Here is a 26618-nt window from a genome sequence, read left to right on the forward strand (position 1 = left end):
GTTAGATTGGCAACACAATTCTCAAATTGGTCGACTGAGATCTCTTGAGGCACATGCGCAACTTTCAGGAACTTCATCAGAGCTTTGGCATGAGCTTCTGAATATTTTAGCAGAGATAGCATTGAGATTTTTGAAGCGGTGTGCCCTAGTTGCTCAATAATATTGTAATCACTCTTGCAGATGATTTTCAATATTTCCTCCATTTCTTGCTTTGATGGATCCTCAGCAGTGATCTCCACCGGGGTTTGAACTTGTTCAACTTGTGGCTCTTTGCCTCGAGCGTTGACATTTTGATTAAGAACTGGGACTCGGACTGGACCAGTAGCAACATTTGGAGAAATTTCTGGTGAAAAGATTCTTCCACTTCTCGTGATTTTGCTGGTACCCACAATATTACCCACAGTTGGAGTAGTTAACTTTGCGGTCTCTTCAGTCGAGGTACTCTGCTTAACTCCATGAATGTAAACATTAGCGTCGTATCCCCATGGGACAGATTTGTCTGAGGAGTATGGAAATGGAGTTGGACTAGCAATGACTACTGATGCCACTTTGAGTGTAGCAGAAATTTTGAATGGAGCCTTGGCAGAGATTTTGAATGGTAAGCTGGATATCACTGAGGCATCCTCTATTCTCATCCCGTTTGTAAAGACTTCGCACAGCACGTCCATAGAAGGGAGCCTCTCAAACATAATGATACGGTGATCCATCCATTTTTGGATTCCCATCCTCAGATTTTCACAACCATTGGGCAGACAGGAGCAATAAAAGCAGTCGGGGTCACACCCTGGAAAGTAACCAGCTCGAATTAGCTTTCCTTTGACTTCGCAGAGTGGAGTTGATAATTCGTTCACATCATAGATGTAAACAGTGTCCAGGATAGCGTTGACAGTTTTGTCATGCTTTGGCATAGGTGCTGTGATGACATTTGGAGTTTCTGGAGGATCGAACTCAATTTCCCCAGCATCTATCATATCTTGTATTTTATTTTTCAGGGCCCAGCAGTGATCTGCGTCATGTCCTGGACAGTTTGAGTGATAGGCACATGTCGCATCAGGGCGATAATTCGGAGAGGAAGTGTTGACATTCTTTGGAGGACCTCTTAAGGTGATCAGATCTGCTTTTAGCAAGTGCTGCAATGCCTGAGAGATTGGCATGTTGATTCTGGTGAAATTTCTTCTCGGTGCATCTGGTCGATGCGTATATTTTGGCTGTTGATCTTTTTGAGGTGCAGATGCGGAGATCAGAACTGCCCCTACAGATTGATGCTGCTCACTTTTGCGACTTTTCTGAATTTGTGTTGCATTGACCTCATTTCTCCCGCTGATGGGCCTTTTTGTAGTACCAGAGGAGGAACCTATTTGAATTTTTCCATTTTGAATGCCACTTTCGACACGTTCTCCGGTTAGTATCAGGTCAGTGAAACCTGATGATGAGCTTCCCAGCAAATGGCTATAGAAAGGGCCAGTTAAAGTGCCCATGAACATGTCAACTAGTTCGCGATCAGATAAGGGTGGTTGAACCCTTCCAGCCATATCTCTCCACTTTAGTGCATATCCTTTGAAACTTTCTTTTGGTCCCATAGACATGCCCCTTAGTTGAGTACGGGTTGGCGCAAGATCAGCATTGTATTGGTACTGTTTGTAAAAAGCAGCAGCTAATTCTTCCCAAGTATGAACCTTGGTATTTTCCAGCTGGTAGTACCACTCGAGTTGTGTACCCGACAGACTTTCTTGGAAGAAGTGAATCCACAATTTGTTATCCGTTGTATGAGGTTGTATCTTCCTTACATAGGATCTCAGATGTAGTTTCGGGCAAGAAACTCCATCATATTTTGCAAAGACAGGAACTTTGAATTTTTGAGGGATAACAACATCCGAGATGAGCCCTAGATCATTGAAATCTAAGCCAGGTACTTTTTGTATCTCCATAGCTTTCATACGGTCTTCCAGCTGTTGGTATTTTTCATCATCCGGTTCGTCCCCAGAATGATCATTTTCTTCATTTGAAGAGAGAGAGGGTTTAGCAGAACCCTGGTTGCTTTGATTGTCTTCTTGTTCATCATCACCGACTGTTTCAGGGATTGGTGGCTTTTTGAACTTTTTGACTGGGATTTTGATCTTCCTTTTCAGGTGACTCACGCCTACAGATCCTTTGGGCTTCTTTTTCTTCTTGATTATCAGGGCTTTCAGTTCTTGTTGCCCCTTTGCCAGTTCCAGAATTGCCACTTGAACTTGGGCATTCTGTGCTTCGAGGTTCTTGATGCTTGTTTCAGATTCCATCTCTTCTGACTGAAATAAACAGCGAGAAGATGAGAAATCCGTCATGTGAACCTGTTATGCAATGTGTATGACTGGATGCCATGTGTATGCAATGTATGAAATGTATATGCAATGTATATGAATGTAATGTATGAAATGTATATGCAATGCATGAAGTGAAATGTGTGTGCAATGTTTCAAGGATCTTAGAGTTTAGATTTGTTAAAGAAGAAACAAACGTTAGTTAATCAATTTATTTCTTTTTTTTTTTTTGCTTCTTTTTTTCTTTGCCTCATTTGGGCTTACAAGACAGAAATAAAATAAATGATCCTTCAGGTCTCCCGTGGACGCTTTCTCTTTGCCCCCAGGAATGTGTTGATCTGCTGTTCTTCTTGAAGCTGTCTGGTGAGCTCCAATATCCTTCTCTCATAGTCTTGACAATATGATTTGAAGGTGTCTCTTTCCTCTTTGAGTTGAACCCAAGATTTTTGAAACTCTTCTAGGTCAGTTGGCATGTCCGGGTGTAGAATAACTTGAGGTTCGTATCCTTCGACCTCTGGTTCAATGGTCACTGGTAGAACAGCGGGATATGGCATAAGGAGTTTCTGAACATGAGTGCGGACCCATCTGAGGTAGGGTTCCATAGGAATAGAATTCCATTGCCCTAGAGTTTTGCTTTCTATCCTATAGACACTGCCCCATGCATGTATGAACCTTCGTCGGTGTCTATGAGAATCATTCTCGTAATCAAACACAATGCCATGGATAATCATGTCATGAGGACCGTTGCTCCTTGCATATCCGAATTGGCGTAGAGCTAAAGAGGGATTGTAAGTGATGCCTCCTTTGATGCCAAGGAGTGGCACATTAGGGTACTCTCCACAATGATCAATGATAGTAATGTCTCTTTGAAAGAAGTTGTTCCACCGGATATCTGAATGAGACAAAGACATAATCCTGCGAGACCAATGCATTCTTTGTTCATTTCTCAACACTGATCGGGGAAGATGAAATGTAAACCACCTAGCCAGTAGTGGTATACAGCACATGAGAGTTCCTCGTTTCTTCATGGTACGAGTGTGTAGAGAATGTAGAATGTCTCCCAGCAATGTTGGTACCCGGGTTACGGATTAGGAAAAGGTTGATGATGTGTACACTTATGAACTGGTCGGGATTTGGGAATAAAACCAACCCATAGATCAAAAGGGCCATAACCTCCTCAAAAGCTGGATAACTTTTGTTTTCTAGCAGTAGTCGAGCCTTTTCCAACAAGAACTTGGCAAGCAAACCCTTAACTCCACTCTTTGTTTCCCAATTGGACTCGATTTCTGATTTCCGCAGATGTAAAGCAGCAACAATGACTTCAGGTTTTGGAATCCTTTCTAAACCAGTGAAAGGTAATTGATTTTGAACAGGCAATCCCATTAGTTCAGAGAATTCTTCCAAAGTGGGTACCAACTGGTAATCAGGAAAGGTAAAGCAATGATGTTCAGGGTCAAAGAACTGGAACAGGACCCGTATCATGTCTTCTTCAAATTTTGAGGTAACCAAATGGAGTAGGTGACCATGCCTTTCAGTGAATTGAACATTCCTGGGGAATTCTGACACTAAGTCTTTTAGTTCAGATGGTACCGTTGAGATGTTGATTCGGATGTAATCTTTGGTGGCGGGAGCCATTACCTGCAAAAACAAAGGTAAACTCTTTGATCCTTGAAGTGTTTGGTGCAGAAAATGATATGCTTATGATGCAAACATGTGGCACACAAAAACAAATCAAACAATAGCCTTAGGTTTAAAGGCTTGCATGGAGCTGATAGGTGATACCCTCCCCACTGAAGTTGAGTTGGTTAAAACCTGTCCTAGAATAGCATTCGGGTTCTATGATCCTTGGAAGTAACATCTTAATACGGCGCTCGAGCGGCCGATCAAAATATTCCTCGAGGATAACTAACTTCGATCAATTTCAAAGCTAGCCACTTAATAGGCCATAAGTCAAGTTCAACTAAAAAGGTTCTAAGACAAATTAGTGTTCAATGACATTTCGGAAGCCTAATATACTCCTTGATCGTTTTCAAGGGACATCAGTATAAACCAAAGTATCGCACTAATGATGACTACCAGATCAACCGTATCGGTACATGCCGTACAGTTTCCTTGGTCTATTGTCATATACCTAAGGTATCTCGAGATTCGGGTTAGAATCTTTCACACAAGCAAAATACCCAAAAAAACCTTTGAAAAATAGAGCAATCAAGTCAAACAATTGAAAACATGGACCTATTCTCTTAAGGTAACCCCTTTTGAAAACATTTTGTTTTTTTGAAAGTGAGTCCCCAGCAGAGTCGCCAGTTCTGTGGACCTCCGTATTTTAATCCCGGGCCATACCTCTGTTCTGTAGAGATACGTGAACTGACTCTTTTTTATCGCTTAATGCTTTCGCATTTTGAAAATTCACAGAGTCGCCACCGACCTTTTATTTTATCCAATTAAGGAAAGGTTTATAAAAGAAACAGAAAAAAGACCTTTAAGAAATTCTGGGTAAGGGGGTAGGTTATACAAAGGGAAGGTGTTAGCACCCTTTGTATCCATGGTTATCCATGGGCTCTTAAGTTTGCTTAGCTCACTTGTTTTTCGATCACTTTTCAATTGCTCTGAAATTGCTCATATGTGGTTTCAAATACCTTTGTAATTTGAATTTTGTAATGATCCGTGTGTGGATGTATACAAAATGCTTGTTTATCTTTCGAAAGATGTTTTGAAAAGAACGTTAACTTTGTAATAATCCGTGTTTGGATGTATACAAAGTATTGTCTTTTTTGAAAGTTTTGTTTTGAAAAACAACAGTGTATGAGAATTTTGTTTGTTTTGATTTGAGCAAGCAAACTAGGAGGTCTACCTTGAGTTGTAAGGTCTTTATCCTATTTCCTTTAAAAATCTATCCTTTCACCGGATATAAACAAAAGGTTCGATTTTGTACTCGAAACAGTAGAATTTTGACTTTGATTTTGAAAAGAATGAGAAGGGATTACCTTAAAAGGTGCAAGTGTGATTGTGATTGTATTCAGATATTTTATCTTTGAAGTTAGTGATCTAACGGTTCAATTTTATCTTTGACATACACGCAGTTTATATTTACTGGAAATTAAAATGCGGAAATGTAAAGTGCGGAAAGTAAATCTACGCTATTACATCGATTGTGCAGGAAATGTAAACTAGCCTATTTACATGAATTTGACATCCTATAAATTTATCTAGGAATTTAAATTGCAAGAAAAATAAAAGGCATGTTTTTGGATTTTTTATGATTGATTTTAATTATAATTAATGCATGATTAATTAAATTAAAATGAAGAAAAAGATGAAAATAAATTTAAACCTAGAAATTAAGTTTAAAATATGTACAAAATATCTGTTAATTAATTTTAAAACAAAACTAATTTTTTTGGAATTTTTGGAATTGATTTGAAATTGATTTAAGTTAATTAAAACATAATTATGCAAATAATTATAAAAATAATTAAAACTTAAAAATAAAATTATTCAAAATATGTACAAAATTATTTTATAATATATAAACAATATTTAACATGAAGAACAATTTTTTTTATGATTTTTTGATTGGTTAGAATAATTAAAAAGCAAATATATAAATATATACTAATTAATTATGCAAAATATTGAAATTTTGAAGAAAAATAAAATATTTTTATTTCAGAAAATAATATATTATTTTAGAATTCTAAAAATATTTTTTTGTGTATTTTTTGGATTTTTAAAACTATTTTTAATTAATTTAACAAAGAAATTAAAATAAAAATAAGAGATAAAAGGATACTGATCAGATGTGGAAATTAAATGAGGGAGTATGATGCGCATGCGTGTTCTGAGGCGTTGGATGAGCTGTTAAGCAAGATCAGATGGTCCTGACTTTGAGGCACATGGTACACGTTACACCTGCAAAACACTTGATTAGAGATAAATTTAAAAAACACGCGCGCGCTTCTGAACCAATGGGAGGAAGACACGTCTTCGTCTTCAACCTTCAGACAAGGCCTTTAACAGCGCTTTTGAAAAAAAGCGCTATAGTAAGTGAACCCTAAATCTGCAAAATAACGAATAGGGGTAAACAAGCATAAAAATCAGGCGCGATGGTACCATTGGATTCGTCTTGTTCCACTGAATGTAACCCTGCCCTTAATTTGTTTTAATTTTGGCCCTAATGAAGAACCCTAATTTTGAGCTAAGAAAACCCTAAAATGGTATATGCTACAAACGGCCATTAAAATCCAATTGAAGCTCCAGAAACGACCAGAGCTTCAAACCAAACACAATTATGCATCTACATCTTGTTAAATATGCGTGTGTTATGAGATATAAGTTGGTTTTAGTTTGAACAAACCGTGGCCTATATAGCTCGATTCAATGAGGTTTAAGACTTGCAATTGATTGGAATAGCTTCAGTGAAGCTCAGAGATGATGTGTGAATGCTTAGTTTGTATTGAAATGGACTGAAATTAAAAACTCGAATTTGAATTTTCTTTGAATTTTTTCAAGTGATTACAAGTGTATATGAGCAAGGCTTTGTTTCTGATTCGTGTCCCTTATGTTACTGAAGCATGCTAGCCTATTTATAAGCATTGAGTGCTTAGAATTGAAGCTAAGAAGCAACTAGTTGCCTTTGTGGAATTCTTGCATTTTTTATATTAAAAAAGCTTTGAATTATTGACCAAGTCCTCTTGTCTTCAATGCATCTGCCTTGCTCTTCAATTCTATGCAGAAAGATGAAGATTCCTTGGGTGAGTCATGCTTGGAAGTTAAGCTACCATTTATCCATCCATTTTCCTTTTAATTTTAATCTTAAAATAAGATAAAATCAAGCAAAAAATGAATAAAAATGGTGTGGGCTTAGTCTTGGTCGTGGGAGGCCCATAACATCATGGAAATGATGTTTGAATGCTGAAAACTTGGCCCCATTTGGAAAAAATACATTTTTGAGCAATGTTGATTTCATGTATTTTCCCAAAATTTAGCCAACTTCAACAAGGTGTAAATCCCTCAATTTTTGTCATATGAAGGAGATCTTTCACTTTTTGGAAACCTCAAAGAGTCATCTAACCAATGTCTTTGGTCTCATGTCAAAATGATTTTTGAAGCTCTTTGTGTGTCCTTTTGAAAAAAGTGTCTTTTTGTTGACTTTGAAAATGACCTGTAATGTCTTTGATCATATTTTTCAAATGGTGAATCCAATGACCATGGGATCAATGGAATTTGAAAGATAATTGAATTTCCTTCAAAACAAGCTTTGGTTTGAATTTTTTGGATGAAGGATCAGAGAGTTATGATCAGTCAAAGTTGAGTTGACTTTTCAGGCAAAAACCCTAATTTTGAATCTTAGGGTTTTGTTGATTTTTGATCTTTCCTTGATGAATTATGATCATCCAATGATCAAATGATGAATCCTTTGACAAAATATGGACTTTGACAAAAAATTTCATTTTTGACTGTCTGTTGACTTTTTTGGTCAAACGGGTCGTCTGTTGACTGTTTGAGCTGCTGACGGTGCGTCTGAGTGAATTGAAGTTTGAAAATTTGTATGATGGTACTTTGAGATATATGGATGTGTATGAAATCCATTTGAGCTCTCAAAAACTTGTTGCTCCTGTAAAAACAAGAAAAACCCTGATTAGGGACTGTTTGTGTAGGAGACAGTTAAGCGTACCTGATTTTTGTGCAGTGTTGAGTCTCTGCTAATCGCGTGATATTCAGAAGACTTCTAGCACAAAGATCTTGGAATTTTGAATTGTGAAAGATTGATTTGATTGAGGGTACAAAACACTGAGAATTGTACTGCCAGCAGTTTGGCTGTCGACTGACTGTTCAGGTATTGACGTAGCAGTTAGAGTGAAAAATCAACAGTCAAAGTTAATTTTCTTTTTTGTTGTTTTTGTTTTATGTTTTATGTGAAAAATGAAAGTTTATTTACATGACTTGTTAGAAAAACACAGACATAATAAATAACTAATATTTACTGTATGCGGGCAAAATTACCGATAATAACCCTGAAAATCATTTAATGCACAGAAATAGGAATATTTGACTGGAAGAAAACACACAAAATATTATCTTAGTAATTAAGCAATATTATGACAAATAGTACAACATTTAATACTGACAGTACAAATATTACATACTATATTGAACAGTACGAATAAACGGTACATTTAAGAAATAAGAAATACGGCAAATTTTAAGAATGACGATTGATAACCCATGCTACAATTAGTAACATGTAGATGATTGGGAGCATAAGCATCCCAGGTCCACAGTGTTCCGGGCTATGCAGACAGAAGAAAGACATGATCACCGTAGCAATGGTGATGACCATAAGAAGACACGTTTCCCACCACTTTGCCATTTTGTCGGGGAGAGAAGAAAGGATGGTTTATGAAGTAGAAATTTGAGAGATGAATTAGAATTTGATGTGAGATTTTATGGAAGAAAATGAGAGGTATTTATAGAATGGAAAGAAGGATAGAGACGTTGGGGAATGATGTGATTCCGTACAAAAGGAAAATTTGAGTGGAAGTTAGATTTGAAAGAAAGTGGAGATAGTGTTGGGAAAAAGAGAGATTTGATTTTTGAAAAAGAGATTTGAAAAGATTTTTGAAAATAATGGAATATAGTACAAAAATTAGTGGGAAACAAAAGATAATAATAATCTACTTGTTACCAGTACAGTCTGAGTTTCCTGATTCTGCGCCTGCAAAAAGATTTAAGTCTGTACCAATTGTGTCAGTACTATTTATCTGTAAATAAATAAATAGCATGTGTGAAGTAATAAACAGTATTTGGCGTTTGCGTAAGAATAAATTCAACTGCAGGCCAAATTACTGTATAAGAAAAATTCTAAAAACTAAGTGTTTCATATGTTAGGATATTTGTTGAAATAATCCATAATTATATGAGACTCTTAATTTTCAGATTGGAGTTTTCTTGAAAAAAGATGCGGGCAAATTTTGGGGTATAACAATCATCTTCAAATTTCAGAAAACCATGTCTGCAACTTGAAGTGGAGAGAAATATTCAAGGAGTTTCAAGACCAACCAAGCATTGGAACATGACCAGGGGAGCTCACTGAAGCTATTTGGATCATTGCCACACTTCAAAAGTCCACCATTTCAGTTTCACGATTTCACCCCATAGGTAAGTTTTTCTTAAACTCGAAGCAACTCATTCATGCATCAATTTCATATTGTGTCTGAAGAGATATGTTTATTTTGACTTGCTTATGCCTTCTGAATCCTCAATTTGCATCAAAAGCATGTGTGTTGTGAGATTGAGATTTTAGCTCAGCTAGGGTTTCGTTTGGGATCACTTGAAATTCATCCAAATCATTAACTATTAATGGAATTGGATAGAACCATTGAATTCCCCATGAAATTGTGAAGAACTTTGTTCTTTACACTTTGCATTTTTGTTGAGAAATGAAGAAATTCGAATTTCAGAACCAGGGTGGCTGGAGGTTGAAGACGAAGTTTTTACACCTGGTTTCTTCAGAAACCAGGAGTAATTGATTTTATTTTATTTAATTTTTCATTTAAATTCAATTATTTTCAAAATTTTGTTTTAATTAATTGATAATCTGAAAAATTCCACAAAAATTATTTTAAGTTCATAAAATATTATAGACTTTGATTTTATAATTTATTTATGATTTTCTTACATTTTTGAATAAAAGATAAATTGAGAAACCTTTATTAATTTAATTGTTTTCTTTAATTTATTTTCATATTTTTATTAATCAATAAATTATGATAAAAATCATGGAGGCTCAAAATTAATCATATTATTTGATTCTAATTTTAGTTTGGCATTTTTCAAAGTTTTATTCAAAAATTAAATTTGATTGATTAAATAATTATTTAATTGTTTAATTAATTAATTTTGTTTTATTTCAATTAATTTCCATTTGATTTAAAAACATTCTAAAATTAGAATCATGATCTCTTGAGTTTTCTCATAGTTTACTTGATTTTATTTTCAATTATTTGAATTTATTTTGTCATTTAATCAATTTTTGACTTAATTTTCAAATATTATTATATTAAGAATATATTTGTTTATTTGTTTATCCAAATTTCCATTTCTTAATATTTATTTGGTTTTTAACCATTGATCAATCAATATTTGAAGTATTATTGCTTTCAAATTGATTTACATTGATCATATAATTTTTACCAAAATTAATTAGGGTTTTGTTTCTGACAAATGTCAAAACCCTAATTTTCAAACCACTTGTGTTTCAAATCTTTTCAAACTTTATCTTCCAATTTCTCAAGATATTTTAGTTTGATCAAAGAAACATTTGAAACTTTTCAAATCAATATTGACCATACACTTGGTCTAATTTCAAAAATAATTAGGGTTTTGGTTTTCAAACCATTTTGAAAACCCTAATGCACTTCAAACCTCAAGGACTGCTTTGATCAAATCAAACATTCTTGTACCTTTATCAAATCTTTTCTTTGTTTTAGAAAAACAATGATCAATCAAATTTTCTTTGTTAAAATCAACTTAGAAACCATGGGCCTCTCTTATAGTTGTAAGTCTCATATCTTTTCAATCATCTTCAAACTTTTCTTTGTTTTTGACAAACAATGATCAAAACTTTTCTTTGTTTTTGACAAACAAATGAACAATAAAAACTTTTCTTTGTTTTTGATAAAACAATTGAACACAATCTTTTCTTTGTTTTAGACAAACAAATACACATGGGCCTCTAATAGAGTGTAAGTCCCAAACCTTTTCTTTTTCTGTTTTTAAACAAAACAATGGGCCTCTAATAGAGTGTAAGTCCCAAACCTTTTCTTTTTCTCTGTTTTTAAACAAAACAATGGGCCTCTAATAGAGTTTAAGTCCCAACCCCTCTTTTGAAAACTATCTGTTATCCATTTAAACAATATTTTCAAACCAAACTTTTTACACCAACTATCCATGATCTTAATACTTTGAAATTTCAAACTTGATCATGGGCATCCCTTATGGTGTAAGTCCCACAATTTTTCTTTTCTTTTGTTTTTAGACAAAACAATTTTCAAACAATAAACTTTTCTTTGTTTTTGACAAACAAATGAACAATCAAAACTTTTCTTTGTTTTAGATAAACAATGATCAATAAATTTTTCTTTGTTTTTGACAAACAACTGAACAAAATCTTTTCTTTGTTTTAGACAAACAAATACACACTTGGGCCTCTAATAGAGTGTAAGTCCCAAATCTTTTCTTTTTCTTTGTTTTAGACAAACAATGATCATCAAACTTTTCTTTGTTTTTGACAAACAATGATCAAAACCTTTTCTTTGTTTTGGACAAACAATGATCCAAATCCTTTCTTTGTTTTAAATAAACAATGATGCAATCTTTCACTTTGCTTCATTAGCAAAACAAACAAACTTTGTTTCAAGCAGTGATCAATCAAACTTGGGCATCTCTTACAGTTGTAAGTCCCATTCCTTTTTCAAAACCTTGTCAATGAAAAACTTCTTTTCAAACTTGATTCATAACTTGGATCATGATTTTCAACACCATAAGATAAACATTTTATCTTACACCTACAAACCATGATCAACTCTTTTGAAAACAATTAGGTCTTTCTTTTCAACAACTCCTGAAACCCTAATTTCAAACTGATCATGGGCATCCCTTAAGGTGTAAGCCCCATCCCTTTTACTTAGTTTTTGTACAAAACTTTGAATCATTTTACTTTCAATAAATTTGTTTGTAAATACCAATCAACACTTGTAACCAAGTTACTTTGGGCCTCACTCCAAGTATAAGTCCCAACCCTGTTTACATAAAGAATTTGAAGTTTGTTGGGCAAGCACAGGTAAGTTTCTTGATACCTTCAAACTTGTCTTTATTTCACAACTTCCCATATCTGTTAAATGAATACCTGTATATACATGCTTGTATTTATTGTTTACAACTTAGTACAACACTAGGTTCCCCAATGCCTTCTCTTGGGCTTTATACAAAAGAACTCCCCTGTTGAGTTAGTCTCCTATTGGGCTTCATACAAAGAAAATCCCTAGTTTAGGATAGAACATAAGAGCAATGGTTTCTCGGTGAAACCTGTTCTTTAAAAACAAAGAGCAATGATTTCTCGGTGAAATCTGTTCTTAGAGCCAAAGCCAGCCATACATAAGCTTACTCTTGGGCTTCTAACTACAATGGATTAAATTCCTAGCAAAACAAGCTTCCTCTTGAGCTTTCAAAATCACAAGGACCCGAGATGACCCGAGAAATGCCTCCTCTTGGGCTAACAATACAAGGACCCAAAGGGATTCTTATAAGCATCCCCCTAGGATTAGACCAAATAAATTTAGTCTCCCCTTAGAGATATTGACATGATTCATCTCTATGGAAGGAGTATTTCCTTTATAGCATTACAATCAGTCATTCACAAATCACATCTTTTATCAAAAACATCTTTCTTATTATCAAGAACTATAAGTGGCACACTTGAACACTCAAGAGCATTGGCCATTTCTTATAATAAAAGATTTCAAACATTTTCAAACATCTTATCAATATAAGAACTATAAGTGGTATGCTTGTACACTCAAGCCAAAAACACCCTTTTCTTATAATGAAAGATAAAAAATCACTTACACATCACAATGATTGTAATGAAATAAATGGAATACACTTTTCATTTAGATGACAATTGCCATTGTCTCTTTTGATTCCACAAGCATCATATGTGGGAACTACGATTACTCTGACTTTCTCAACATCCTTTTGAGAATACGTAGGCACGAGGTATAATCCTTGGCGAGTATAACTTTTTCAATCAAAAACCCTTTGTAACCATAGGTACCCATTAGATCCGAGCTACAAATTGCTCTGATTCCAAATAGTGGATATGTATGCAGAGGATTGCGACAATCTTTGCGAGCATAATAATAATATATATATATATATATACAACTTAGTTATATCCATCCATCAAACGAATAGAAAGCCAAGAAAATAGATAAAAGTTCCTATAGAGTACTATAGATATGTAGGGTGTTAATACCTTCCCTATGTATACCCAATCCCCAAACCTTAAGAATCTCTCGTACGCACTTTGCGTAACACATAGGGTTTATGTAACTTTTTCCCTTTTCCTAATACTGTTTTTAGAAACAATAAAGTTCGGCAGTAACCTTTTACAAAACAAAAGTACCACAGAAAATGAAATCGTCGTGAGAGTAGGGAGTCTTGACTTCCTATTCCCATTCGTATGATTTATCCTATTTTCACTGCGACAGAAAAATGGCGACTTCACTGGGGAGAAATTGTAGCCACTTACCGTGGACTTTATTGTTTCCAAAAAGAGGATTAGGCTTATTTGTTTATCTTCTTGGCTTTTTTTACGCTTTCTCTTCTGAAATAAACTGCTTGTTTGGTTATGAGAGATAGTCACACGTGACATTCGTGACTCGCTTTGATGGATAAAATCCTGAACCCGAGGATTAAGAAACATTTCTAAGTTTAGGAGTTTGGTCTTATTACTCGTGGGGAGTTCAGTTCCTAGGAGTTGAATCAGAGATCAAACACTTCAATGGAGGTCCACTAAGGGGTAATTTTTGTTCAAGCTTGTTCAATTGCGCGAACATAAATTATTTCCATTAGGCCTGCGAAGCTGAGGGGCCTTTAGAACATAAGGGTAATGGTTTCTCGGTGAAACCTACTCTTTAACCCATCCATAAGCCTTATTAGGATTTCCAGTAGAACATGCTCTACAGGTTTCTTTTTAACCCTAGATCTTTAAACAACGGTTCTTGTCCTTTTGACCTCATGCTCGTGACGTTGAAGCTTTGAACCCCCTGTCATACCCCAATTTTTGACCTAAGATACCACCTCATATCATTGCATATACATCATTTGCATCTCTAATAAATTGCATAGCTTGTGTTTGTTACTTGTGTTCAGCAGGGTTTAATCAAGAAATCACTCATCAGTACAAGTAACAATCAATTAGGGTTTTGTTCTCCCTTCATCTCAAAAGAACTATCTTCATCAACAATCAACATTTGGTCCTCAGAGATTCATTTCAACAAGCTCAAAGGCAATGAATCAACCAAATTAGGGTTTTAACTGAAGACAGCACACTCCTGACTTTTGCTCAGAATTTGACCTAATGGCTTGGGACATGATATCAAGACCTCAAGTGCATTATCTTGATCTAATTTATTGGTTCAAGACATCTCCTACACAAGGATTGATCAACAGTGAAATTTCAGATCCCCAGATTAGGGTTTTGAACTATCAGGGACCAAAATCAGGGATCACATTTGGGAAACCCTAAAAATCCCCAGGAAGTCAATCAAAGGTTTCAATCATCTTCAAATAATCCCTATGACAACATCCAATGGAAATTACATCTCAATTCAAGACCTACAGTCATCAATTTCATCTGGTCGACAATTAGGGTTTTTGACCTAATTCATCTGAACAACTGACTTTTTAATCAGGACATGGTGTCACAACTCAAACTATGGTTCAATATCCTCTAATGCCTCAATATGATCCATTCATACCATTCATTTGGTGAGGATAGCTTGGTTCATGTGAAATCTCCAGAAACGCGATTCGTCTGAAAAAGTCAACTGTACAAGATCACCATTGACTTTTGGGGAATTTTGGTCAACCATGACTTTTGAAGTTTTGAATCATCAATATATGATATAATAAGTCATTTGATCAAGAAAAATCAAGAAAATTAATCAAGAATCAAAAAGTCAAAAGTTTGACTTTCCATACTTAGAAAATTTTCTAAGTGTTTTTCATGGTTTTTTCCAAACTTTGGAAGGGAATTTCTCAAAATTTCACCTACAAACTGAAAAAAACTTCCAACATGAATGGAAAGTTATGCACTATTCTTGATCCATTTGATGACACATAGAGGCAATAATTGAAAGATATTTCTGGTTTGAGATCAGAATGGAAAGAGATAAGAAGCTTAGAGAAATAACCATGGTTTAGTTACTTTTAACCATATGCATTAAATGTGAAAGATTCCTTTCTATCCCTTAAGCCAAATCATCAAACTTTGAAGCAAGTTGCAAAGCTCTGAGTTCAGACTCTTTGGCCTATAAATAGAGATCATTTCCACTCTTCAAATCACACAAAAACCTCACAATTATAGGTTTTCTCTTTTCTTTCTTGAATTACAAGTTTCATGAGTTTCAAAGAGGAGAAAGTGCAATTTCCATCTCTTGCAAGTTCTGAGCAAAATGATGCTTCCCACAACTCATAAACATCATATATGGTGTGTTTGATTCATCCATACATCCCAAAACACCTTAAATCTCAGAATCACTACCTCACTTCCACATGAACCAAAATTGAGCCTTATCATGCCAAAATCTGTTCAAGATCATTTCTGTCCAAACTAACACCTCTAACACCTCATATATATCACATGTGAACTATCCCAACACTCATCATTAATCAAAAACTTCAGAATCATCAAGCTCGATTCAAACTTGGTTCTACTGCAGATCGGGTACCATGGAATGATCCAGATGAATTCAATCCATCCCAAGCATTCAGACACCTTCCCTAAGGTCCATTGAAGCTATCCAGATCATCAAACAACTTCTGTAACACCCCTATTGCAAAATTCAATTCTCAGTTGGCCGTTTTTGAAGGTAAGCTCACTTGAAATTCAAACTCTATCATACATGCATCATAAATGAAAAACTAGTTTACCATCATGTTTCTGCATATGTATGGATCATTAACCCTCAATCAATTGCAACTTATCTTGCACATACATGATTTCAGATTGAAACTCAGTTTTAGGGTTCTTCATGTTCATACGAAAATTGACCCCCTTAGAGTGAAAATAAATGAATTATGAGGGCACCATCATGTTCCTCGTGAAAAACCGAGTGAGATAGACCTTTTGATTGACCAAAACAACACAGTTTTGAAGAAATTCAAAATTCAGTTAGGGTTGTGTTCTTGGCGCGTTTTTTGGTTTGAAAATTTCAAATATTTGTTTGAAAATATGATTGAATGGAAGCGTATCATAAACAAGCTGCACGCGCAGCTCAGTTGGTTGTTGTTTTGAGTGGTGAACCTAAGGGCGTGGGTTCAAACCCTGGCAGGACCAAACCATCTTTTTTATCACTAATTTTCTTTCATTTTTTTTACAAACTTCATCAATTAATTTAACCATTCAAATCAACTCATTTTTGATTCATTTTTTACACACTTCTTATTTAATATACCTATTTTGACAATATAAAAAAAAATCACAAAAAAAGATTTATTTAATATGCTTTTAATTAGGTTTAAAATGATACATTTTTAAGTGTTTTTAAATACTTTAAATATTGTTTTTCATTTAATTTTTAACCTAATCACTTGTAAATATTTTTTGTGATCAAACCCTAATCATTTAGGTCTTAATTGAGTATTAAAACTTGTTTTAACTTAATTAAGTTGTTTTCTTTCAAATTCAAATCGTTTTAAGACAAGCGATCGCGATTCTTTTTCAAAACGATAAACCATTTCTTTTTAATTTTCAAAAGAAACCATTGATTAAATCTTTTTGATTGATCAATTGATTTTCAAAATGAAGTGGGGCCTCTCGAATATTAGAGAGTGTAAGTCCCATTTCTTTTCTTTTTTGTACAGTTTGTTTTTCCGAAACAATAAAACTTCTTCAAAATAAAATCTTTTCAAACAGTTTTCAAATCATTTTCAAAACAACAAAACTTCAAATTATTCAAAACTTTTCAAATATTCCATGGGCCTCCATGTAGGTATAAGTCCCAAGCCCCTTTTGTACAGACCTTTGCCTTTGTACAGTTTTTCTTCAAACAGAAAACTTCTTTCAAAACTTCTTTCAAACAGTTTTTCAAACGACGCGTCTGTAAATAAAACAGTCAACCATGTTTTGTAAATAAAACATGGGCCTCCACATAGGTATAAGCCCCAAGCCCTTTTGTAAATACCTATTTACATAGCTCAAGTGGGTCTCTCCTCGAGTATAAGTCCCGAGCCCCCGTATATACAAATGGATCATGCTTACAGGTATATTTCCTTCATAAACTCCATTATATACACATACACCTTGTCATATATATATATATGCTCATTCATAACTTGTTCATGTTTGTTCATGTTTGTTCATACTTGTTCATGTTTGTTCATATGTGTGATTGTGTTATATGTGTGCTTGTTCAACTTAGTATAACACTAGGTTCCCCATAGCCTCCTATTGGGCTTCGTGCAAAGAATCTCCCTAGTTTAGGTTAGGACATAGAGTATGGTTTCCCGGTGAAATCGCTCTAAGAGCTAAAACCAACTATACCATGCCTCCCCTTGGGCTTTGTACAAACGAGTGTCCCTCCCATAGCCTCCTCTTGGGCTTACAATACAAGGACCCTCGATTGTCCCTCCCATAGCCTCCTCTTGGGCTTACAATGCAAGGACCCTCGGATAGCCTCCTCTTGGGCTTCGTACAAGGACCCACGGGCTTCTTATAAGCATCCCCAATATCCAAAACAAATACCCTAGGAGATTAGACATTTATCATCTCTTTGATAGGAGTATCTCATCTATATCATCACAAACAATCAATCAATCAATCAATCAATCAAACTTTTTTTGCCACAAGGCTGGCTAATCAATCAAACCCTTTTTGCCACCATACTGGATGATTAATCAAAGTTTTTGTCACAAGGCTGACTTCATTGAAACTTTTGCCACAAGGCTGGCTGATTAATCAAAACTTTTTGTCACAAGGCTGACTTCATTGAAAGTTTTTGCCACAAGGCTGGCTAAAAAGCATCTTTATCATTCTAAGCACCATAAGTGGCATGGCCCAGGGCTTATAATGAAAAGATTTTCAAACAAAAAAAAACAAACAGATGTATGTGATGATATAGATTAGATACATCGAACATTTAAATGACATTTGTCTCTTATCCTTTGCTTCCACTAGCATAAGTGGGAACTACGATTGCTCTGACTTTCTCAACATCCCTTTGAGAATACGTAGGCACAAGGTCTTACTCCTTGGCGAGCAAAACTTCGCTCTCAAACCATTCAAACCTTAGCACCCGTAGACCCCGAGCTACAGATGCTCTGATTCCCTCTAGGGGATATGTATGCAGAGGATCGCGATGATCTTTGCGAGCATAATCAAACAAACACTTTAGTCTCCCACCTATTTCACAACAGAACCTCCACCATAGAATAGAATGAAACAAACACAAAAAAAAAACCTATAGAGTACTATAGATACGCTGGGTGCTAATACCTTCCCTTCGTATAACCAACCCTCTTACCCAAGATCTCCCCCCACTTTTAAGGTTATTGCAGCTTTTTTCCTTTTCCTACTTTGGAAATAATAAAAAGTTTGGTCGGAACAAAGAAAAATCATTTTTATGAGCACTCGAGCCCAAAGAAGGCATCAGGTGTCTCATCCACAAAAAAGGAGAACAAAACGATTTTTCGCCCGCGACAGAAAAATGGCGACTTCACTGGGGATCATCTTTTTATTATTTCCAAAGAAAGGGTTGATTCTAATTTTTGTGTTTTTATTTCATTTTTGTTACATGTTTGGTTTTATGGTTCTTGTTACATCGGTGATTATGTTACAAGTGATACATTATGGATAAATCCTAACCCGGATTAAGTACACATAAGAATTAGGTGGAGGGTATAGTCATGTATGGCATACAAGGAGTCAGTCCTTAAAAAGTCAGCATGAGAATCCTTCCGCTCAGTGGAGGTTCCTTGTTTGTAGTATATGTTTAGCAAGTTCAGTTGCGAAGACATTATTGCTTTCATTGAACTGTAGAAGCTGAGTTGGCTGTAGAACCCATAACCCATCCTGGCCTTATTAGGACGTGGTGCAGAAACTATTCAGGTGAAGACTTGGATTAGTTGTCATGCGGAGAACCACACTCAGACGAGTTTTTCTTGAGAATATTGCTAGCTCACAAGTTCAGTTGTGCAAGCCGGTAATATCCGAAAGAAAAATGTAGACTCTGACGTATCAGTAGAACATGTTTTGCAGGTGATTAAACCCTAGTACTATCCCATGTTTGGTTCTCTGACCTCATGCTCGTGACGCTGGACCTTTGAACCTATGTGTACTATGTTTGAGTTACCATGTTTGCGTTACCATGTTTGCATCACTATGTCTGCCCTACCATGTTTGTATATGTGGCATTCATGCATCCATGCATTCATACATCCATACAAAAATAAAAAAAATCCATCTTTTTCCCATAAAAACATGATATTTCCAAAAAATTTAGAGAATTTTCTTTGCACACATTATAGGATTAATTTATGGAGTGGGTAAAAAGGCATACCAAGAAGTACGATTTCAAAATGCCTAATGTGGAAAGACTGAGAGAGTTGGCATCTTTTGTACAAGATCCTTCCGATTTTAGGAAAAACCATGGAAAGCTTTTGCCTATCTTTAATACTCATGTTGATGAAGGACTTCTCAAAACTCTGGTTCAGTTCCATGATCCCGTCTACCGGTGTTTTACCTTTCTAGACTATCAGTTGGTACCAACCTTGGAAGAATATGCCAATCTTTTGGGTATTCCTGTGTCTGACAAAATACCTTTCAATGGTTTGGAAGCCATTCCTAAGTCACCAGTCATTGCAGCAAGTATCCACTTGAAGAAATCTGAAGTAGAGAGTAATTTGACTACCAAAGGAAACCTTCCAGGTTTGACTTCACAGTTTCTAATAAAGAAAGCCTTTGATTTCATCGAAACTGGTAGCATGATAGCTTTTGAAGCTATACTAGCCTTGCTCATCTATGGTTTGGTTCTGTTTCCCAACATCAACGACTTTGTTGATATCAACGCCATAAAGATCTTTCTGATTGGAAATCCTGTTCCGACTTTGCTTGGTGACATGTATTTCTCTATCCATCATAGGAATCGCCAAGGCGGTGGAATCATTGTATGTTGTGCACCTCTTTTGTACAAATGGATTGTTTCACACTTACCTAAGTCTCCTATTTTCACGGAAAACCGAGAAAGTTTGCGTTGGCCTCGAAGACTTATGTCTCTTACTAATAATGATATTCATTGGTATACCTTGGCTCGCTGTGGTACAGAAACCATTGATAGTTGTGGAGAGTTCGCCAACGTACCCCTCATTGGTACACAAGGAGGAATTAACTACAATCTGGTCCTAGCCCGACGACAACTTGGGTATGCAAATTCAGCTAAACCCATTGGTCTCGCAGTGGAATGCTACTTTTACCGAGAAGGGGAAGATCCTCAAAGGTTGAAGACAAGAATGGTAAGAGCTTGGTACGACGTTCGAAGAAAAGAAAAAGGTGGGGTAAGAAATTGCATTGCTACAGACGCCTATACCTGTTGGGTGAAGAAAAGAGCAAGGGAGTTTCAAGTGCCTTATGATTATGAAAAACCCATGTTCCCTGTGGTATCTCAACTACCCAACATTCCCATTGACACTAAGGAAGAATACCAAGAGATTTTAGCCAAGATGAGGTTAGAAAAAGACGCTTGGGAAGAAAAGTTTCGTAAGACTGATGTGGAAAACAGAAAGTTGAAGAAAAGAGTGAAAGATCACGAAGAAACCCTCTACTGTCAAGATGGATGGCTCATAAGTAAAGATGAGAAGATCCATCGAAAAGATGCTGCAATCAGGAGGTACATCAAAGAAAGCAAGAGAAATCTTGAAGGTTCAACAAGCAACGCTCCAACTCCGGACGACTGGAAGAATGTTATTGACAAGCTGAGGACCGAAAAGGCCGAGTTGAAAGCTTACTATGGGAAAGAAATCATGAAGCTCAAGCTGCACAACGCATTTGGTTCTTCATCTGATGAGGATGCTTAGGATTGTTTAGTTTTTTTTTTATCATCTGCTTCTGTAAGGAGCTATGCTCCAATAATGTAACATTTTCCCATTATTTCAATAAAAGAATAGTTTGTGTTCAAATGTTTGCAAGGAAATAATCTTTAAAATATTTGGAAAAAATCATAAACTTCTTTTTGCATGCATCATTCTGCATATCGAGTCTGTTTTATAGAGTCTTATCTTTTGGATCTTTCTCCAATAGATTCGTCAAGCTGTCGCGTCTCAAAGTTTCTCGACCGCGCTCGCAATCAGATCACAGATACAATACTCGTTCAAGCAGAAGAAGAATAATGGAACACTCTGAACAAGAGAATATTGAGCTCCGTGGTACAGTGACCACCCTTCAAGAAAAATTGGAAAGTCTCACTACTCTGGTTGACTCCTTAATGGCCGCACAGAATCAGCCGCCGCCACCTAACGGTCAAGCAACAGTAACATCTGAGGTCACTACTCTAGTTTCTACAATTGCATTCGGCATTCCATCTTTCTCCATGCTAGAAGGTTGGGGCCCGCCTTTCAGCTTCGGTACAGGTTTCCGCCATAATGTTCCTGGGGTTCAAACAACCACAACTGAAGCGCCTGCTGCACAAAGTTCGCAGTTCACTCCAAATCAGGGGATAACTATTTCTCAAGTCACTATGGCACTTTCTCAACCCACTATGACGGTTCCTACTCCTATGGTTCACATTGTTCCTTACGGAGACAATGAGGTTTATCATGATCAGGGTGATAGCACGAATCAGCGAAGCCTTGTGGGAGATCTCCAAGAACAATTCAACAAGATTCAGCTGGAAGTCAAAGCTATTCGGGGAAAAGATTTGTTTGGAAAGAATGCCCAGGAGCTATGTTTGGTTCCCAGTGTACAAATACCAGCTAAATTCAAGGTCCCAGACTTTGAGAAGTACAAAGGTAGTTCTTGTCCACAAAGCCATTTCGTAATGTATGCCAGAAAGATGTCTACTTATGCAGATAATCATCAGTTGCTTATCCATTACTTTCAAGACAGTTTGACTGGTGCCGCACTGAAGTGGTACACAGGATTGGATAGCACCAATATTCGGACTTTCAATGACTTAGGTGAGGCCTTTGTCCGACAATACAAATACAACTCGGATATGGCTCCAGACAGAGATCAACTCCGATCCATGGCTCAGAAAGATCATGAAGCTTTCAAAGAATATGCCCAACGATGGAGAGAAACTGCTGCTCAGATTAATCCACCGTTAAAAGAGAAAGAGATGACAAAGATCTTTTTGAATACTCTCAGTCCGTTTTACTATGAACGCATGATCCCTAGTGCTCCAAGTGATTTCACCGAAATGGTAAACATGGGGATGCGTCTAGAAGAAGGAGTCCGAACCGGACGTCTGACTAAAGAAGGTGGATCTTTAAGCGGAACCAAAAAGTTCAGAAGTGTTTTCTTGAAGAAAAAAGAACAAAGTGTTGACATGGTATCCCAAGGGAGGCCAAGAGGAAATGTCAATCGTCAACGATAGGTTGCTGCTGTCACACCAGTCGTTAACACAGCGCCGAATCCGGGATTCACTCTGCAGTTTCAACAACAACAGGCTCGACAACAGGCTCAGCAGCTAAATAACAATCAGAATCGAGTACAAAGAGCTCCACAGTTTGATCCAATTCCAATGACTTACACAGAATTGTACCCTGCTTTGATTGAAAGAGGTCTTGTTCAAACTAAAGCACCACCACCAGTACCTGAGAAACTCCCATGGTGGTACAAAGCTGAGGTCTCATGCCCTTATCATCAAGGAGCACTTGGCCATGACCTTGAGCACTGCATAGCTTTGAAATATGAAGTTCAGAGGTTGGTTAGATCTTATCTTCTCTCCTTCAGAAATTTGAATCCAAATGTGCTAGCAAATCCGTTGCCCAATCATGGGGGGCATGTTGTAAACATGGTGTATGGATGTCCTGGCCAATACCGAGTCTATAATATCAACTTCTCAAGAGCAGATTTGGTACAAATGCACGCCATTCTCTGTCAAACGCGAGACTTTCACCGACATCACTATGGTTCCTGCAGAGTTTGCAGCATAGACTCTCATGGATGTTCGATTGTGAGAAGAGATCTCCAAGTTCTGTTGGATAATGGTACTCTTCAGATCTACAGAAATAGGAATGAAGATGAAGTTAACATGATAGGAGGTTATTCGCATGAGCTTTTAGTCTCAGATATCAACTCGGAAATGCCTAAAGTTAACGTCATCGTTCCTCATTTCAACATGCCTGAGCGCATAGAAGTTACTTACAACAAGCCAAAGGTTCCTATTGCTCCTTTGATCATTTGTCTACCTGGACCTTTTCCTTATGACTCTGACAAGGCAGTTCCATACAACTACAATGCAACAATGATAAAGAATGGACAAGAAGTTCCTTTACATACTCTTTCATCTGTCGTGAATATCGCCGATGTGAGTCGAGTAACAAGAAGTGGACGTGTGTATACTCCACTACCTCTAAAGCAACCCGTTGCTCCTACAACCGGGCAAAATCATGTAGATATACCAGTGGGGAATCCTGAGATAACTCCTATCAGTAATACAAACACTGATGTTGGCCAATCCAGTGGAACCAATGTCAATCCTGACTTTGATGAAATTTTGAAACTCATCAAAAGAAGTGAATACAAGATTGTGGATCAGCTTATGCAGACTCCTTCAAAAATCTCAATACTTTCATTGCTGTTGAATTCAGAAGCCCACAGGGAAGCCCTGATGAGAGTTTTGGATCAAGCTTTTGTAGATCATGATGTGACTGTCGACCATTTTGATGGGATAATAGCCAACATAACAGCTTGCAACAATTTAAGCTTCTGTGATGAATAACTCCCAGAGGAGGGCAGAAATCATAACCTTGCTCTGCACATTTCTATGAACTGTCAGTCCGACTCTTTGTCTAATGTACTGGTAGACACCGGATCTTCCTTGAATGTGATGCCGAAGACGACTCTTGCTCGTTTGTCTTACCAAGGAATGCCTATGAAGTTCAGTGGTGTGGTAGTCAAAGCATTTGATGGATCGCGGAAATCTGTTATCGGTGAAGTCAACCTTCCCATGACAATTGGTCCACATACATTTCAAATCACCTTCCAGGTCATGGACATTCAAGCTGCTTATAGCCGTCTGTTGGGACGACCATGGATCCATGAAGCAGGGGCAGTAACTTCTACGCTCCACCAAAAGTTAAAATTTGTAACAAATGGAAAATTGGTAACAATAAGTGGAGAACAAGCCTTGATGGTGATCCATTTATCCAATTTCTCTTTCATTGGTGCTGATGATGTGGAAGGAACGCAGTTCCAAGGTCTCTCTTTAGAAGACGAATCTTCCAAAAAGAAAGCATCAATCTCTTCTTACAAAGAGGCAGTGAAAGTAGTAAAAGATGGAATTATCACGGGCTGGGGGCAAGTTGTGGTCCCTACCAAGAATGAAACCAGAGCAGGACTCTGATGTTCACCGATGTTCTCAAATTGCACCAAGAAGGATGAAACCCTTCGTCCGATCAAAGAAACATTCATTAGTGGAGGGTTCCTTAACCCGATCCCTCAAGAGGTTAATGTCCTTATCGAAGAATGTATCGAAGAAGGTCTCTCCGATCCTGAAGAAGAATGGAAATGTTATCTCAATGACTCGGGATACATATCTCAGGAAGAACCATATCCTCCGTCAGAGAAATCTAAAGGCAATGAAATTCCGCCTATTCCCGCAGAGGTCTGGGACACTTTGGGACAACCAAGTGGAAAATATGATTATATGGTGAAATATACTGCACCTGAAAGTTCAAAGATTGCAATTGAGGATATCCAACCAACTGGATGGGGAGATTCCTTTGAATATGATAGTCAACCAGAAGAGGCTTATCAGCCCTGTCAATTTTCTCAGCAACCTGAAATTACTGAAGATTTCGGCTTCAACGCATCTGTCAAGGTTCATAATCCTGAAGATGGTTATTATCACATAAATGCCATTTTTGAAGATGAAGGGGAAGATGGTCCCGCAACTGACTCGGAAAGTGTCGCTGACAATGAGTCTCTTCATCCTGAAGACTGGGAAGTACATCCTGAAAATTCTGAAGATTGTGACTCATCTTATGCTCTTCAAGAAATAGAAGAAGACCGTTTCAACTCTACAAAGAACAAGGTTGACAAACCAGGACCTTCAAATCCTGCTCGACCAGCCGTCAATGTCAATACTGAAGATAATTCTGAGGAGAATTTTCCTGAATACATAATACACAGAGGAGTTCGTTGCTACTGGAAAGCTGTCGACGTTCCGAATGTTGTTCGCCGCTCAAAGTAATCACCTCGCTATTATTTTGACCTCCTGCCTTGCCCAAAGCAGAGAGATGTTTTATAGGGCTTCGCTTTTAAATTTCGGTCATGCCCAAATAACTTTGTGTATAGGGCTTTGTTTTAAAAGTTTCCCTCTTTGTCCTGCCCAAGGCAAATGAGTTTGTGTTTAGGGCTTTGTTTCAAAAATGAATCATAAATAAAGCGTCATTTTGAATTCCCTACACTATGTGTTTTATTTTTTTGCTTTTTTCTGGAAATGGTAATCCTAAAAAAACCAAAAAAAACTTTTCCAAAAAAAATCTGCATACACTCCTGCATTCATAAATTTTCTGAAATAAATATAAATCATATGTGCAGATTTACTATTGATAAACCCATTGAATGCAATAACCCTATGCCCTCTCCCAACTTTGAGTTTCCTGTGTTCGAAGCCGAAGAAGAGGAAGAAGAGGAGATCCCGGACGAGATCTCTCGATTACTTAAGCACGAGGAAAGAGCCATTCTGCCTCACAAAGAGCCTTTAGAAAAGATCAACTTGGGTTCTGAAGAAGATAAAAAAGAAGTGACCATTGGATCACTGCTTGATGCTGATATCAAGAGTAAGTTGACAGACCTTCTCAAAGAATATGTTGACATGTTTGCCTGGTCCTACCAAGACATGCCTGGGTTGGATACCAATATTGTTCAGCATTACTTGCCATTGAAGCCAGAATGTCCGCCAGTTAAGCAGAAATTGCGAAGGACTCACCCTGATATGGCTAACAAGATCAAAACAGAAGTTCAAAAGCAACTCGACGCAGGTTTTCTTGTAACCTCAGAATATCCTCAATGGTTGGCCAACATAGTGCCAGTTCCGAAGAAAGATGGCAAAGTCAGAATGTGTGTTGACTACCGTGACTTGAACAAAGCCAGTCCAAAAGATGACTTTCCATTACCTCATATTGACATGCTGGTTAATAACACCGCTAAGTTCAACGTCTTTTCTTTCATGGACGGGTTCTCCGGTTATAACCAGATCAAGATGGCTCCCGAAGATATGGAGAAGACATCTTTCATCACTCCATGGGGTAACTTTTGCTACAAAGTGATGCCGTTTGGATTGAAGAATGCAGGCGCAACTTACCAAA

The sequence above is a fragment of the Vicia villosa genome, unplaced genomic scaffold, assembly GCF_029867415.1.
Source record: "Vicia villosa cultivar HV-30 ecotype Madison, WI unplaced genomic scaffold, Vvil1.0 ctg.000672F_1_1, whole genome shotgun sequence".
NCBI classification, from domain to species: Eukaryota; Viridiplantae; Streptophyta; class Magnoliopsida; order Fabales; family Fabaceae; genus Vicia; species Vicia villosa.